The sequence below is a fragment of the Arachis ipaensis genome, chromosome B8, assembly GCF_059453495.1.
Source record: "Arachis ipaensis isolate K30076 ecotype BB chromosome B8, ASM5945349v1, whole genome shotgun sequence".
Taxonomy (NCBI): Eukaryota; Viridiplantae; Streptophyta; class Magnoliopsida; order Fabales; family Fabaceae; genus Arachis; species Arachis ipaensis.
This window is the reverse complement of record NC_142443.1, coordinates 43641920-43660887: the sequence shown is the minus strand read 5'-3', so window position 1 is coordinate 43660887 and position 18968 is coordinate 43641920. Positions and strand designations below refer to the sequence as shown.

General features: G+C 38.5%; 1 non-coding gene across 1 annotated transcript; it reads left to right on the top strand.

Annotated features, from left to right (window-relative positions):
• The first annotated feature begins 15172 nt into the window (after positions 1 to 15172).
• LOC148547853 (small nucleolar RNA R71) lies at positions 15173 to 15276 on the top strand. Its single transcript, XR_015898848.1, has one exon. It is a non-coding gene; the product is annotated as a small nucleolar RNA R71 (small nucleolar RNA).
• Positions 15277 to 18968: the final 3692 nt, after the last annotated feature.

Here is an 18968-nt window from a genome sequence, read left to right as displayed (position 1 = left end):
GTAACAGTGACAAACGGAATTCCTGCTCGTAAAGAAATTCACAAATATAATCGCATTGTAAGTATAGCTTCTAAACCAACAAAAAATCTTTTCGTACAAAAGTTTTGTTTGTCACTTAAGCAAACCCAATAAAAATAAATAACTGAAGTATTCAAACCTCGGGTCGTCTTCTCAAGGAATTGCAGGGAAGTATGATTTATTATTGGTTATGGAAAAATGTATATTTTTGGGTTTTTGAAAGGTTGAACAAGGAAAATAGATTGTAGGGAGTTAAATCAATAGCAAAGAAAACTCTTGGCAAGGTATGAAAACTGGGAGTCCTATCCTAGTTATCCTTATCAATGGTGATGAGAATTATATTTTTGCTCCTACTCAGTCAACCTCTAACTATGAAGGTAAGTCAAGTGGATAAATCAATTTAATACCTAAAGTCCTAGTCAACTCCTAAGGAAAGACTAGAGTTATAGGAATCTAAATCAATCAGCAAAGATATCAATTATCAATCATGATGAGTTTGACAACTCAAGAGTTACCAATTAATCAACCAAAGCAAAAAGGGGAAAATCTAAATTATTTATATAAATAAAGGAAAGCAATCATAATTCTGAAATACCTCAAATTATATGAAATAGAAAATCAATCTAAACATAAAGAGTTCATAAACTAAATTTAGAAAATAAGTAAAAGGAACATTGAACTTGGAACTCAAAAGAAATTGTAAGTTGAAATAATAAGAAATCCTAAATCCTTTAAGAGGAATCCTAATCCTAAATCCTAAGAGAGAGGGGAGAGCCTCTCTCTCTCTCTCTCTAAAACTATATCTAAATTATGAAAAGTGAATTATTATGATTGAATCGTGATGAATGGATGCATTCTCCCATTTTATATCCTCTAATGTGTGTTTTCTGGGCCGAGAACTGGGTCAAAAATAGCCCAGAATTCACTGGTTATGAAATCAAACACGCTGATTTTCGTCACTGCGATGCGTCCGCGTAGAGCACACGTTCGCGTCGCCTAGCTGTATGGCCACTATAGCAAATTATATATCAAATCAAAGTCTTGGACGTTAGCTTTCCAACACAACTAGAACCGCATCATTTGGACCTCTGTAGCTCAAGTTATGACCGTTTGAGTGCGAAGAGGTCAGGCTAGACAGCTTAGCAACTTCTTCAACTTCTTGTATTCCTTCCACTTTTGCATGCTTCCTTTCCAACCTCCAAGCCATTCCTGTCCTATAATCTCTGAAAACACTTAACACACATATCAAGGCATCAAATGGTAATAAGAGAAGATTAATATTTGGTAATTTAAAGGCTCAGGAAACATGTTTTCAATCATGGCACAAAATCAGGAAGAAATTGTAAAACATGCGATTAGTTTGAATAAGTGAGTAAAGAGTTGATAAAAACCACTCAATTGAGCACAAGATAAACCATAAAATAGTGGTTTATCAAGCAACTTTTGACATATAAAAGAAAAGATGAAATTTAGTACTAACAAAACAAAATTAAGCTGTGGCACTAAATATCCAATAATTCTTGCCTTCTATTAATGATGCTACACATTTGTAGAACTTTCTAGAATTTTCATGATTTTATTTCATAAAAATAAATATCTAGATATTATGATGGAGAAGTCTAAAAGTTAAGTAAATAAATCAAGTACTAGAAATATCTAAGATTAGTATCTAGAAATATCTAGGTTAATATCTAGAAATATCTAATATTTGAAATTATCTAGAATCAACTTATGGAGCCTATAAATAGGCCATCATGGAGTTCATTGTAACTAACAAACAAACATATCAAATTTCATTAGCCTTTGTACTCTCTCCTTAACTCATCAATAATATAACTATCAAATTTCTCAAACTATTTATCCAAACTACTTATTCATCAAAAATATCCTTGCTATAATATTCAAGTCCATAATACACTAAACTAACATCAAACTATATTATAAAACTAACAGTGGCATCAGAACTACGTTCGATCATCTATTAGGCTAGAATCTTTCTTCCTAACTTATCAACTATACATATCCACCATATTATAACCCACTCAAAAAAATTTTTTTCCATAACCATGACTATCTCAACCATCAATATTTACGTGCCTATATTGTTAGAAGATAATTATAAGGACTGGCATTCTCAAATAAAAATCTTTCTATAAACACAAGACTTGTGGGATATTATCCATGAAGGATTTATCATGCCAGAGAATCAAGCAACACTTTCTGCTACGAAAAAGAAAAAATTGAAAGAAGAGCAATAAAGAAATTATATTGCTCTCTGGTTCCTCCAACAAGCTGTAACGAAGACAATCTTCTCAAGGATAAGAGAAATATTATCAGCTAAGAAACTGTGAAAAAACTTGGAGCAAGAGTTCAGAGGTGACATAAAGATAGCATAATCCTCCTGGTGCGGTATTTACAACCACACTTACTAACCGGCAAGTGCACCGGGTCGTACCAAGTAATACCTTACGTGAGTAAGGGTCGATCCCACGAGGATTGATGGACTAAGCAACAATAGTGTTTGATAGGCTTAGTTAGACAAATAAAAATTGGTGTTGAGATGCAATATAAAAGACATTAAACAATATCAAAAATATTGAAGAAAGACAAGTAAATACTTTGAAAAAAATATGGAGAAGATAGTTAAGGTTTCAGAGTTATCTATTTTTCTGGATTAACTTTTCTTACTAACTAATTTAATTATGCAGGATTTAATTTATGGCAAACTGTATGTGACTAGACCCTAATTCCTTAGACCTTCCTAGTCTCCTCTAAAATTCATTAACTGCCAATTCCTTAGTCAATTAATTCCAATTAGAGGGTGATAATCAATTTCTAGTTTATATGACACAAAAACTCTAATTATCCAAGAGGTAAAAGGATTATATGTCACGTATCCTATTAAGTTCAGATAATTAAAATTTAGGAGAAATAGTTTTCAAGCTGTTGTTCAGGTAAGAGCTTTTCCAAGTTTTACAAGAACTCAAATAGAAAGAGGGTCATACTTCCGTTCCACCCAAATTCATAAAATAAAGAGCGAAAACAATTCTTAAATTATAAATCCATACATAAATTAAAATAGTAAAAGCAATAAAATTAATCCATAGAAATAGACAGAGCTCCTAACCTTAACAGTGGAGGTTTAGTTGCTCATGGAAAAGAGAAAATAAGGATTCAGGTAAAAATGTACAGCCTACCCATCTGATGGCATTAGATCCCTTTTTATATCTAATCCTAATAAGTTTAAAATCTAATATTTAAAATTAAACTTAAAATAATATCTTTTCCTAATTTAAGATTTGAATTTAAATTCGAATTAATTAAAATAATCAAGTCTTCAATGGATGGATGGGGACCACTTGATTTGTCCATTCTGCAGCTTCTAATCTGTATTTTCTGGGCTAGAAACTGGGTTAAAACAGCCCAGAAATCGCCCCCAGCGTTTTTCTGCGTTTTCTGCATGTGGCACATGTGACGCGTCCGCGTCGTCCACGCGTTCGCGTCATTTGTGCAGATTCCAGTCCACGCGTTCGCGTCAGGCACGCGATCGCATCATTGCGATTTCCTCTATTCTGCGCGGTCGCGTGAGCCATGCGTCCGCATCGGTATTCGCTGGTCATCTCCTTGGCTTCTTCTCTTTCTCTGCAGAAACTTCATCAAATCCATCCGAATGCTACCTAAAATAAATAAAATTGCACAAAACTCAAAATAGCATCCCTAGTGGCTAAAATATAATTAATTCTTAATTAAATTCAACAATTTAGGTGCAAATTCACTAGGAAAATATAGGAAAGATGCTCACGCATCACCTCCTCCAATCTCTAAGGAAGCAATATGCAAATACAAAAATAAAATATTATGTAAAAATAAAAAAATTACTATACAAGATTAATGAGCTTAGTAACTAAAATGGAAGCTTATGGAGAGGACTTGCTGATGCACGGAAAACTTGTCTCATAACAAATTTCCTTCGGCAAGTGTACCGAATTTGTCGCCAAGTAAAAACTCACAATAGAGTGAGGTCGAATCTCACAGGGATTGATTGATCAAGCAACTTTAACTAGAGGAATGTTCTAGTTGAGCGAATCAGAATTTGAGTTGAGAATTGCAGAAAATTAAATGGCGGGAAAGTAAATAATAGAAAAGTAAATGCTGGAAATAAAGAGCTGAATGTAGATGACAAAAAGTAAATTGTAGAATCTTAAATGGGAATGGGGTAATTGCTCATAAAAGTAAATGACAGAAATTAAAGAGAATGGGTAAGATCAGAAATGGGGAGTTCATTGGGCTCAGGAGATGTTGCATTCTCCGGATCAATTTCATTTTCATCTCTTCCTCAATCAATGTACTCATTGATCTCCTTGGCAATCTTAAGTGATCGAATTACAATTCCTTGTAATTCAATCTCTCAAATCTTAATCAATAGCCAATTCCTTGGTCAATTGCTCATGAGAAGAGATGAAGTATGGTCACTGATTATACCACATGCATTTCCCAAATCAAGTGTTGAGAGGATTATAGTCACATATTCATCCAAACCCAATTTGGTCCAGCATGAGAAAGCATTTCTAGCATGATCTCTTCATTCCTCTTTCAAGGTTCAGAAGAGATCCAAGTTTGAATAGCTTCTTTTCCAAGATAACTACCCAATTGGATGAAGATCGAAAGCTTTCAAGTAAAATCAAGAGAAAAGATAGAAGAAGAATAATGAAAACTAGTATTGATCCATCAAATTACAACAGAGCTCCCTAACCCAATGAAAGGGGTTTAGTTGTTCATAGCTCTGGAAAATGAAAACAAAGATGGAGAATACATTATGAAACTAGAAGTGCAGAGAAAGTAAAATACAGAGAGTAGTTCTATGGCAAGAGGCTCCCTATAATTTCCAACTCCCTTTTCAATTCAAAGCTACTCCTATATATACTACTCTTCTGATCTTCTAGTTGGCTCTTCAAGTCTTGGGTATGGGCTTTTGGATCTTGAGTTTGAAGCAGTTATCTTCTTCATTGGGCTTGGCTTTACTTGCAGAGAGAAAGTGTGAAGTGGGCAGAGACTTTAGCTCAGGACGTTAGTGGTGTTAACGTTAAGTGAAAATATGGGTTCGAGAACGTTAGTGACAATTACCTTTTTCACTAACGTTCCTCACCAAAGTAAGAGCCACGTTAACTTCAACGTTAGTGGCACAAACGTTGTCACTAACGTTGCCTCTATGTCCTTCGCACACGTTATTGGGACTCACCTTTCCCAGTAACGTTGAGAAGTCTCCCCCTTCCTTACGTTAGAGTCCACGTTAACTTAGTTAACGTGGCTCTTTTAACGTAGGCTGGCCAACCTTCGAGAACGTTAGTGACACTTACCTTTGTCACTAACGTTCCAATGTGCCCTTAGCTCCCATGTTAGAGGCCACGTTAACTAGGTTAACGTGGCCTCTAACGTGGCTGTGCTAGCCATCTCCAACGTTAGTGACAAAGGTGAATGTCACTAACGTTGGCTCATCATCTCTCCTCCTCACGTTAGCTTCCACGTTAACTAAGTTAACGTGGGAGTTAACGTGGCTCATTGTGGCTTGTGTGGGCTCCTTCCAACATTAGTGACAATGTTAGGTGTCACTAACGTTGGCGATCACCTTCCTTCTTCACGTTAGCTTCTAGGTTAACGTGGGAGTTAACGTGGCTTATTGGGGCTTGTGTGGGTTAATCCCAACGTTAGTGACAATGTTTGGTGTCACTAACGTTGTCGACCACCTACTTTCTTCACGTTAGCTTCCATGTTAACTAGGTTAACGTGGGAGTTAACGTGGCTTATTGTGACTTGGCCAACGTTAGTGACAAAGTTGAATGTCACTAACGTTGGCTTCCCCTTTACTTCTTAACGTTAGAGACCATGTTAACTAAGTTAACGTGGCTCTTAACGTGGCCACTTATGAGCTTGGTCCAACGTTAGTGATAGTGTTAAGTGTCACTAACGTTGGCTCCCTTTCCTTTCTTCCACATTAGAGTTCACGTTAACTTAGTTAACGTGACTCTTAACGTGGAAAATGATGGCTTCGAGAGCGTTATTGGCGATTACTTTCTCATTAACTTTGTAAGTTACTCCCATTCTACATTAGTGCCCACGTTAGTGTAACTAACGTAGCCACTAATGTGGTTCTTCTTTGCTTCCTTTGTCCTGAAATCAAGCAATCAAGTGCATCAAAGTTCTGGTCCAAGTCATGGGAAATGCAACATCAAATTTGTCATAAAATTCATGCAAAATCCTCATGAAATCATGTAAAGTGCACAATGTATGCTTGAATCAAGATGTAAGTGAATATCTACCCAAAACTAGCTTATTTTCTAAGGAAATGCATGAAACTACCCTAAAAATAGTAAAGAAAAGGTTAGTGAAACTGGCCAAAATGCCCTGGCATCACAACACCAAACTTAAAGCTTGCTTGTCCCTAAGCAAGTACTGGAACAAGAGAATGATGAATGGAATGCCAAGAGAAATGAGTCATTCTTGTGGAGGTCATGCCCCTGGTTTTATGGTGGTTTCATGCATAGCAACTTAGGTTCATTCCTGGCTTTCAGACCTTTATCATGTCCTAGAATACTCACTGTGATTGCTGATAAACCCATATTTCATGAGTTCTTTTGTGCTTAATTAGAGTGATTTATTCAAATCTTCACCTACTTATTCACATTAATTGCATGGTTTTACTTTCCCTTCCTTATTATGTCATATTGTGAAAAACATGTTTCCTAAGCTTTAAAAATTAATTATTTTAATTACCTTTATTTCCATTCGATGCCGTGATTAGTGTGTTGAGTAGTTTCAGATTTTCTAAGGCAGAATGACTTAGAAGATGGAAAAAGAAACATACAAAAATGGAAGGAGAAGGCATAACGGAGCTTTGAAGGAAACTGGTGTTCACGCGATCGCATGGACGACGCGATCGTGTGCCAGAAGCAAAGAAGCAGCGACGCGGCCGCATGACTGACGCGACCGCGCGCCTTGAGTAGAACACCCACAATGCGGACGCGTGACTGACGCGACCGCGTAGAAAGGAAAAGCTCCAGATGACGTGACCGCGTGACCCACGCGTCCGCGTGACAGAGGCCACGTATCAGAATTTACAAAATACGCCCCCAGCGAATTCTGAAGCCCTTTTTGGCCCAGATCCAAGTACAGACAGCATAGACCAGAGGTTATAAAGTGTGGGAATGCATCCATTCAAAAGGGAGCTCGCATAATTTTAGTTTTCAATGATTTAGATTTAGTTGAGAGGGAGATTTTCTCCTCTCTCTCTTTTAGGATTTAGGATTTCTTCTTGTTTTAAGAGTGACTCTCAATCCAGGTTTTATATTTCTTTGTTTTAAACTTCCCCTTCACTCTATTTATTTATTTCAGTATCTGAGTTGGCTATTTACCTTTATAATTGGATCTATGAATTCTTTCATGTTACAGACAGTTATTTGAATTAATGATATTTGAGGTATTTTCAGTTTATGATTGTTCTTTTTGATTTAAGTTATCATTGCTTCCCATCTAAGGATATTTTTATTATTCTATCAATTTTACTTTTTCTCCTTTTGGTTCTGGTTAAGAATTCAGTAACTCAACAGTTATTAATCTCAATATAATTGATAATCGTTATCTTGCTAATTGAGTCGAACTTAAGTAATCCCAACCTTTTCTTAGGAAATAAATAGGATTCAAAGGTCAATTTAATTAGTCCCTTGACTTTCCTTTACCCTAGTAAAGGTTGACCAAGTGGAGTTTAGATTCAACTTTCATTCTAGTAGAGAGAGATAACTACGTTGGACCTCCAATTTCTCTTACCTTGTCAAAAGTCCGCTTTAAAGTATTTATTTATTTTAATTACCATTTGCTTTACTTGTCATTTAAATTACTTGCTTCTCACCTTCTAAACCCCGATTACAACCTTTATAACCAATAATAAGAACATACTTCCCCGCAGTTCCTTGAGAAGACAACCCGAGGTTTGAATACTCGGTTAACAATTTTTAAAGGGGTTTGTTACTTGTGACACCCAAAACGTTTGTACGAAGGGACTTTTGAAGGTTTAGAAACTATACTTGCAACGAGGATTTATCCGCAAATTTCTAGACCACGCAAAAGTTCTCTCGTCAATTGCATCCCATGAGACTTTTATTCATTGATCCTTTTATTGTTATTTCAGGGCTTATTTGTGTTCTTAGGCTAAGTGCTCTGTAAGGGGGCGACTTTTTTAAGATAAGCTTTCAGCCAACACTCCCGAACCAGTTGGTTCAAGGTGCTAGGTGTTAAGACACCCCTAAGGACTTACTCCCTCAAGTCTCTTTCCCCCATACATACACACCACAGGCATATAGTTTATTTATTTTCTTTTCTTGAGACCTTGGTGTCCAGCACCTCTTTGTGTTACTAAATGCTCTGTAGTGAAGGTTACTCTTGATAGTGGACTTTCAGCTGATAATCCCAAGTTAGTTAACCCAAGTTACCAATGGATAAGGCACCCCTAAGAGCTTATTCATCCAAGTAGATCCCTCACACAGGAGCACCACAGAACATGCCTCAAGATTAAAACCATTGGTGCCTAGCCTTATTGCTTACTCTTTTTCTTTTATTTTTCAACCTTTATTGTTCTTTCCCTTTTTCTTATTAGGATCTTCTTATTTAGCTAGTCTCATGGGTTGTATTCAAAGCATATGATTCAGGACAGATAGTTGTCTTCCCACCTTATGGTTGAACCAACTTAGCTAACTTATGACTATACCATAAACTCATGAACTTACTCCATAGTATGAACTCCTCTCTGGTCTTTTGAAATACTCATTCTCTTTTTCATTTGATTCAAAGGGACAAGCATACAAGTAAGCAAAGTACGGATGCAGTGACATAAAGACTAACAAACATAGACCTCTTCAACCAAAAACTTAAAAGACAAAATAAAAATAATTCAAACTAACATGGAAGCAAGTTCTATTTCATACAAGATCTTCCTTATTTAAAGCATAGAGAAAGATGGACCAAAAAAGGAACTCCACCACCTTTTACTCTTGTGGATGCCCATGCTTTCCTCCTTGTTTGTCTTCTTTGTGTCCTCTTGCATTCCCTCGTATCCGTGCCAATCTTGCTTGCTTCCAATCCTCAAGTGCCTTCCTCACTGATTCATGACTCTCTTCCACCTTTTGTCTTTCTTCCCGTGCTAATTCATCCCTCATTTCTTCATACCTTGTGATTCCTGGATGCAATATAGGCAGCTGTCCTACCAAGTAACCGAGCCTGACTTGAGTATTTATATGATGCCCAGTCTCGCTCAGGTAAACTCCTTCTGCGAATGCCCTTTGCTCATCCAATAGTTCTGCCTGTTCTATTTGTCTTCGATGCATCTCATGTATATGTGCACCTTGATGTGCTTGGATGTTGATTAGCCTCTGGATGGATTCTTGTTGCTCATTTTGCCTTTATTCCATCCTGTGGAATGTTTCACTCCATTGTTGTCCTTGACTCAGTTGCTGATCCATCATTTGCTTTTGCCACTCCCCTGTAGAACCTATGCACAATTACTCAAGAGGGGGGGGGGTGAATTGAGTATTGCAACAACAATGAATCTTTTTGCGAAAGTTAAAGACAATATACAAAAGTGTTATTGTACTAGTATTTTTCCAAGAGCTTAACTCAATTGCTAAGCATTTATAAGGAGCTTTTACTTTCCAATAGACACCAACTCAAATAAATTGATCAAGCTTTTCACCAATCGGACTTAAGCTATTCCTTAAGTACTTACGAAGCTACTTTTCGATCATAATTTATTTGCTCAAAGGTAAAAGACAATAATATTGAAGAGATGAGTTTAGAGAGATGCAAACGCTATTTAGAGTGGTTCGGCACAATCCTTGTCCTACGTCCACTTTCTTTCTCAATCGCTATTGAGAAGTTCCACTATTGCCAAGCTTCAAGGTGCTCGCGCAAAACCTTTTACAATCCGAGTCCTTAGTTTCTAACACCTCACGGTATATGATCACCACTCGTATACTAACCCACTCCACTTAGAGATTCCTTCTCTAAGATTTGCCTTGAGTACTTAGTATACTTCTTTGGTATCCTCACCGACTATAGTGTTTATAACTCTTGACTCAACCTTGGAGATCACACTCCAATTTACAAAGTGTTACAAGAAAACAATTCTCAAAGAATTGTTGAGATGAAATGAGTACTCTCTAGTAGAGTGTATGATTACAAGTTTAGCACTATTGAACCAATTGATATTGCTCTCTCAAATTGTGTATTATAACACCTTAAAAATGTGTAGAATGAAAGAATATGAACAAGATAGTTTGCAAATACTCACATGTATGAAATAAGGCTTCAATCCATCTATTTATAGACTTCCCAAACCTTAGAAACGTTGGGGAGTTAATGGGATGGAGCCGTTTTGTTAAAACTAGCCGTTTTTTATGTTTTTGAATCATTTGCATCGATGCATAACACTTTGCATCGATGCAAATGTGTCTTTGAAGCTGAAATTTGATTTTTCAGCTAGGTTGCATCGATGCAAACATCTTTGCATCGATGCAACAAGTCGTTGCATGCTTTGCATCGATGCAAGATGAGTGTGCATCGATGCAAGATGAGTGTGCATCGATGCAAACCTTAAAGAATGGCTTAAAATCACTTCAAAATACTTAGGATTGATCTCAAACTTGTTGGAGTCAATTCCTATGCTTTTGTACCTTTGAAAACAAGTTTTTAAAACCATTTGGCTAGCATCGAATTGCAAGATGTGCATCAAAACATTTTGTGAGTGTGTGTTGAGAGATTTAGCAATTGGTTCTTAACAAGAAGTTACCTAAGTCCTAAGACACTATACTTGTCTTCAAATGTTGTGGACTTGAGTTTCTTGTTGTTGTTGTGTTGCTTTCAACTCTTCATTCCTCAACGTTGAATGTTGGTTGATCTTTCAACATGCTTGTTCATTCAAGTTGTTTGTTGGTTTGTCTTTCATGTCGTTTGTTGGTTTGTCATTCATCAAAACCTACGAATACAAACTTCGCATACAAGCAACATGATTTACATCTCCTTGTTGAGTCATCCATCTTGAGAGTGACTCCTCTTGCTGCCCCATCATCTGTAGTTGAAGCTCTCTCTGTGCTCCTTGGCTTTCCACATATTGTCGAGATAGCCCATCAATGGCTTCCTGTAATTGGTGCATATCCAAGGTGGCTGGTGCTTGCCCCTCTACGACTTGTCCTTCTACTACTTGAGGGGCCGGCCTCTTCCTTTGCTTCCGTTGAGGCAGGGGGGATGCGGTAGCATGCATTCGTCGAACGGTTATTGGAATGCCCTCTTTTATCCACACGGGGTCCTCATCTTCAAACACCACCCCAGCTTTCTTGCACAGTCGGTAAATAGTGCTGGGGTAACCTAACGTTCCCCTTGAGTCGCTTTTCTCTGCCATTTTTCTAATGCCTTCTGCTATGAGTTCATGAACCTTGATCTCTCCTCCTTTGAGTATACAGTGCACCAGTGTGGCTCTCTTGAGATTTACCTCCGAGTTGTTCGCTGCTGGGAGGATGGACCTCATTACAATTTCGAACCACCCTTTTGCTTCCGGGGTGAGATCTGCTCTCTTGATGAACCTTGGTCTCCTATCTGCATATCTTTCCCAGTCAACTCCTGGTACACAAATGTCTTGCACAATCTGGTCATGATTAGGGTTGTTGTCCATTCTTGAATGATAACTCTCTTCTTCAAACGGTATGGACCGCAGTTTTAATGCCCTCATGACACTCATGGGACCAAAATCCACAATCTTTCCTCTCACAAAGCTTGTATATGACTCATCTGCCTTATCATATCAGACCGCATTTGCATAAAACTCTCTTATAAGATTTGCATTCACCTTAATGACCGGATCAGTGAGGAGCTCCCATCTTCTCTTTTCTACCTTCTTTGTGATTTTGGGACACTCAGTTTTCCTAACTTGAAATCCCAGATCATAAATAATCTCCTTATCCACCATCCACCCGTATTGCAATGCATGGTGCAAGCTTCTAAATCTCTTTTCATCATACGGGTGTTGCTCCATAGGTTCTTTTCCCTTCCTTCTTTTAGAGCTCGAAGATGCCATGAATGAGGGTTAATGTGTGAAGTTGGGAAGGGTGTGGAGACTTTCGGTTGTTTAGGGTTGAGTGCAATGGATGGAGTGAGGGAGAATGTTTTTTCTAAAAGGTTAGGAAATGCTTTCTTCTGAAATGTATATGTGTGAAGAGTGGGTGTGGAGTGTGAAGCTAGGGCACAGAACAAGGATTACTTATATAGAGAGGTTGTGAGTGAATGGAGGGTGTGGATTGATGGAGTGGTTGCTTTGATGGACGGTTGGGGTTGTGCATGGAGAAGGGACAAAGATCATCACTTTATGAGGGTTATTGGTTCGGTCTTCAAGGGTCTCTTTTTTTCAATGTTGCATGGCAACATTTTCCAATGTGTTCCTTCTTGAGACAAGTGTGTAGTTTCTCTTCATGAAGTGGCCGAACCTTTCTCATTTAATTGTCCAATCAATCTCCTTCAAGGCTCCTCTCCTTTTCCCTATAAAGATAAAATAAGAAAAGTAAGAATTAATATCATAAAAAAAACAATTTAAACTTTACGGCTAGAATAATAAAAAGAAGAAAAGATTAAATTGTTTATTCATGAACTCCAACTAACTAACTAACTGTGTATCCTTATATGCACATTGGTGGCACCATGGGGTGACACCAAACTTAGTTTGGAGCACTGTGATGAAAAGTTCTGTTCAAAGCTCCAAGACTAGCATGCTCTCAGTTGCATTCATGCTTTCTTGGCACGCTTTGAACACCAAACTTGTTCTTCACTATATACTGCAATATAAAGATTTCACCAAGTGTTTGTCAAGTTTGGGTTAGGATTCATGAATATTGACTTATTCACTATTTTCTAAAAGTATATAAAACATGGGTTGCCTCCCATGAAGCGCTTCTTTAGCGTCACTAGCTTGACGTTTCTCCCTCATCAGGGTGGTTGGTAATGCTTAAAGTCCTCCCCTCTTGCTGTGGACTTATATCCATTGGTTGTATCAATGATCTCTACATGTTCCAAGGAGAGAACTCTGTTGATAGTGAAGACCTTAGGTATCTGAGATGGTACAGTGGGGAGATTAGGGGGGATATCTGGGAAGTAAGCTGAGATCACTTTATCCCCTGGAGAGAAGTCTTCCGTAGAGATCTTCTTGTTCTTCCACCCCCTTGGTACCTTCTTCTTTGTCCCTTTTGATGTTGCCTTGCTCTTTGTGACTTCTTCTTCTAAGGGAATTTTGTTGTTGTCTTCACATGTCTCTAGTGGTTTAGGTTCTTCCAGCTTTTCCTTGAGCTGTGACAACTGCTTATTTCCTTATTCATCAACCAAGGGCTTTCCCAGGTGGGCTGGTTGTGCTTCAGTGCTTGCTTCCTCTTTCAGCCTCTCATTATGATCTTTGCTTGGTTCTTTGTTCTCTTGGTCTGCTTCTTGTGAGAGTTTGAAGACATTAAATCTGAGTCGTTCATCATGGATCCTTAATATTAGCTCTCCTCGCTCCACATCTATGAGTGCTCTGGCTGTAGCTAGGAATGGTCTTCCCAATATGATTGGGTGAGTGTGACTCTCTTCCATGTCTAAGATGACAAAGTCTGTGGGAAGAAAGTATTTCCCAACCTTTACCAACACATTTTTTACCACTCCTATTGCTTGTTTTTGAGTTTTGTCTGCCAGCCTGATGACTACATCTGTGGGCATTATCTCATTGATCTTCAGCCTCTTCACCAGGGATAAGGGCATTAAGTTGATGCTTGCTCCCAAATCGCAGAGTACTTTATCAAACATTGTTTCTCCTATGGCACAGGGGACATGAAAACTCCCTGGATCTTTTCTTTTTGTAGGCAACTGTGGTTGAATGAGGGGACTGCACTCCTTGTTCATCACTATAGTTTGGCCTCCCTTGAGTGAGCTTTTCCTGGGAAGCAGCTCCTTCATATACTTAATGTATGCAGGCATTTGTTGAATAGTCTTGATGAATGGTATATTGACATGCAGAGATACAAACAAATCTAGAAACTTTGAGTATATTCTCTTTTCCACAGCACCATTGAGCAGTTGGGAAAAAGGTGCATAGAGTCTCAGCAGCTCCTGTTGTGAGATTTCTGGTTCTTGATGATCTTTTTCCTTCTTCTCTACTGAGGTATCTTCAGGTTGTTCTGACAGCTTGCTTGGCTTGTCTTCAGTCTCCTTATCACTTATAGTGACCATCTTGCAATCTTCCCATCTTACTTTCTTTGTTTCACCTCTCAGATTCTTTTCTGTGTCACTTGGGAATCCATCTGTGGGTTTGGGAATTTGCTCAGAGAGATACCCCACTTGAGATTCTAACCTCTTGATTGTGTCTCCCTGGTTCTTGAAACTGGCTCACACTTCCTCCTTGAACACCTTGTTGTCTTGAATCTCCTTGCCTATGCCTTCAAGTAGATTCTCAATCCTTGAGAGTCTGTCATCAAATGATTGTAGATCGGGATTAGAGGTGGAAGGATGAGGTAAGTTATTTTGGTTTTGATGTGGATGTGGAGAGGTGTTGTTATGGGGGTGTTGATATGGTCTAGATGTGAAATGTTGGTGGCTTGCATTGTTGGGATTTGGGCGTCTTTGATCAAGGCTTTGGTCTTGTTGATTTTCCCATCCAAAGTTTGGGTGATTCCTCCATCCAGGGTTGTAGGTCTTGGAGTATGGATCATGGTTTTGCCTAGGTGAATTCCCAATGTAGTTGACTTGCTCCTGACATTCCTCTGCTTCTTCATTCACTCCTTCTTGGGTTGTTGATGAAGTGGTGATTGCTGCTACTTGGTTCCTCTCCATCTTCTTGGTTAGGTCAGCCAGATGCTTGGTAATGAGCTTGTTCTGAGCCAGCAGAGCATCTACATTGTTTAGCTCCATCATTCCTCTAGTGTTCCCTCTTTTGGAAGCATAGAAGTAGTCATTCTCTGCTACAGTTTCAATGACATCTATGGCCTCCTCAATGGTCTTCTTCTTGTTCAAAGATCCTCCGGATGAATGGTCTATGGCCTTCTTTGACTCATAAGAGAGCCCTTCATAGAAAATGTGCAGCTGCACCCATTCGTTGAACATGTCAGGTGGACACCTCCTTGTCAGGTCCTTAAACCTCTCCCATGCTTCATACAGAGTCTCACCATCTTGTTGCCTGAAAATTTGGACCTCAGCTCTCAGCTTATTGATTCGTTGAGGGGGGTAAAATCTTGCTAAGAATTTGTTCACCACATCTTCCCAAGTTGTCAAGCTCTCCTTTGGAAAAGACTCCAGCCACTTAGCTGCCTTATCTTTGAGTGAGAATGGAAATAAGAGCAGTCTATAGGCGTCAGGATGAACACCATTAGACTTCACTGTGTCACATATTCTCAGAAAAGTGGTTAGATGTTGATTGGGGTCTTCATGGACACCTCTTCTGAACGAACAGTTGTTCTGAACAAGGGTGATGAGCTGTGGCTTCAGTTCAAAATTGTTGGCGTGGATGGTTGGCTTTTGAATGCTACTTCCACAGTTTCCTGGGTTTGGATTGATGTAAGAGCCTAAAATTCTTCTATCCTCCCCAGCATGATTTGCTCGACCTCCTCCACCATAGTTGTGAGTCTCTTCTTCATGATGGTTTTCCATGTTTTCTTCCATGTTTGGTTCAAAGTATTTCTCCTCTTCCTCAGCACCAACTGCTCTTTTTCCTCTTGCTTCCCTCCTTAATCTCAAGAAGGTCCTCTCAGGTTCAGAATCAAAGGAAGTTGAAGCCCCGCTTCTTCTCTCTATCATACAACTAACAAGTATAAGCAAGGAAAATAGATGCAGAAAGTATTTCTGTCAGAATTACTGTTAGTGTGCGTGATGCAATATATCAAATAGTTAGTGGGTTAGTGAAATGAATGGTAAATAACTAAAAACAAAAAAGTAGGGGGAAGTGAAGAAATTAACTAAAATTGAAAGTAAATTACTCAAACAGAAAATTAAATCAAACAAAAATAAAATGCTCAATCTAGTGATCCTCCAATTTAATCATTGTTGATGCACAATCAATCCCCGGCAACGGCGCCATAAACTTGATGCACGGAAAACTTGTCTCATAACAAATTTCTTTCGGCAAGTGTACCGAATTTGTCGTCAAGTAAAAACTCACAATAGAGTGAGGTCGAATCCCACAGGGATTGATTGATCAAGCAACTTTAACTAGAGGAATGTTCTAGTTGAGCGAATCAGAATTTGAGTTGAGAATTGCAGAAAAATAAATGGCGGAAAAGTAAATAACAGAAAAGTAAATGCTGGAAATAAAGAGCTGAATGTAGATGACGGAAAGTAAATTGCAGAATCTTAAATGGGAATGGGGTAATTGCTCATAAAAGTAAATGACAGAAATTAAAGAGAATGGGTAAGATCAGAAATGGGTAGTTCATTGGGCTCAGGAGATGTTGTATTCTCCGGATCAATTTCATTTTCATCTCTTCCTCAATCAATGCACTCATTGATCTCCTTGGCAATCTTAAGTGATCGAATTACAATTCCTTGTAATTCAATCTCTCAAATCTTGATCAATAGCCAATTCCTTGGTCAATTGCTCATGAGAAGAGATGAAGTATGGTCACTGATTATACCACATGCATTTTCCAAATCAAGTGTTGAGAGGATTATAGTCACATATCCATCCAAACCCAATTTGGTCTAGCATGAGAAAGCATTTCTAGCATGATCTCTTCATTCCTCTTTCAAGGTTCAGAAGAGATCCAAGTTTGAATAGCTTCTTTTCCAAGATAACTACCCAATTAGATGAAGATCGAAAGCTTTCAAGTAAAATCAAGATAAAAGATAGAAGAAGAATAATGAAAACTAGTATTGATCCATCAAATTACAACAGAGCTCCCTAACCCAATGAAAGGGGTTTAGTTGTTCATAGATCTGGAAAATGAAAACAAAGATGAAGAATACATTATGAAACTAGAAGTGCAGAGAAAGTAAAATACAGAGAGTAGTTCTATGGCAAGAGGCTCCCTATAATTTCCAACTCCCTTTTCAATTCAAAGCTACTCCTATATATACTACTCTTCTGATCTTCTAGTTGGCTCTTCAAGTCTTGGGTATGGGCCTTTGGATCTTGAGTTTGAAGCAGTTATCTTCTTCATTGGGCTTGGCTTTACTTGCAGAGAGAAAGTGTGAAGTGGGCAGAGACTTTAGCTCAGGACATTAGTGGTGTTAACGTTCAGTGAAAATATGGGTTCGAGAACGTTAGTGACAATTACCTTTTTCACTAACGTTCCTCACCAAAGTAAGAGCCACGTTAACTTCAACGTTAGTGGCACAAACGTTGCCACTAACGTTGCCTCTATGTCCTTCGCACACGTTATTGGGACTCACCTTTCCCAGTAACGTTGAGAAGTCTCCCCCTTCCTTACGTTAGAGTCCACGTTAACTTAGTTAACGTGGCTCTTTTAACGTAGGCTTGCCAAACTTCGAGAACATTAGTGACACTTACCTTTGTCACTAACGTTCCAATGTGCCCTTAGCTCCCACGTTAGAGGCCACGTTAACTAACGTGGCCTCTAACGTGGCTGTGCTAGCCATCTCCAACGTTAGTGACAAAGGTGAATGTCACTAACGTTGGCTCATCATCTCTCCTCCTCACGTTAGCTTCCACGTTAACTAAGTTAACGTGGGAGTTAACGTGGCTCATTATGGCTTGTGTGGGCTCCTTCCAACGTTAGTGACAATGTTAGGTGTCACTAACGTTGGCGATCACCTTCCTTCTTCACGTTAGCTTCCACGTTAACTAGGTTAACGTGGGAGTTAACGTGGCTTATTGGGGCTTGTGTGGGTTAATCCCAACGTTAGTGACAATGTTTGGTGTCACTAACGTTGTCGACCACCTACTTTCTTCACGTTAGCTTCCACGTTAACTAGGTTAACGTGGGAGTTAACGTGGCTTATTGTGACTTGGCCAACGTTAGTGACAAAGTTGAATGTCACTAACGTTGGCTTCCCCTTTACTTCTTAACGTTAGAGGTCACGTTAACTAAGTTAACGTGGCTCTTAACGTGGCCACTTATGAGCTTGGTCCAACGTTAGTGATAATGTTAAGTGTCACTAACGTTGGCTCCCTTTCCTTTCTTCCACGTTAGAGTTCACGTTAACTTAGTTAACGTGACTCTTAACGTGGGCAATGATGGCTTCGAGAGTGTTATTGGTGATTATTTTTCTCATTAACTTTGCAAGTTACTCCCATTCCACGTTAGTGCCCACGTTAGTGTAACTAACGTAGCCACTAATGTGGTTCTTCTTTGCTTCCTTTGTCCTGAAATCAAGCAATCAAGTGCATCAAAGTTCTGGTCCAAGTCATGGGAAATGCAACATCAAATTTGTCATAAAATTCATGCAAAATCCTCATGAAATCATATAAAGTGCACAATGTATGCTTGAATCAAGATGTAAGTGAATATCTACCCAAAACTAGCTTATTTTCTAAGAAAATGCATGAAACTACCCTAAAAACAGTAAAGAAAAGGTCAGTGAAACTTGCCAAAATGCCCTGGCATCACTTGCTCGATAAAAAGATAGTGGAGAAAATACTCATTAGTTTGATTTTCAAATTTGATCCTAAAGTGTCTACAATTGAAGAAACTAAGGATTTATCAACTCTAATACTAACATCATTGATAAGCTCACTACACGCTTTTGAATAAAGACTAGCAAGTCGAGATGATGAAGATTCAATAGAAAATGCATTTCATTCTAAGCTCAATGTAAAATCTTAGAATTTAAATAAAAGATAAGGAAAAAAAAGACAAGCAAATTCTAGAAGTTCAGACACTTTAGAAAAATAGAAAATAAAACTAAAGATAGGAAACAATATTCTCCTTGCACAATATGCAAGA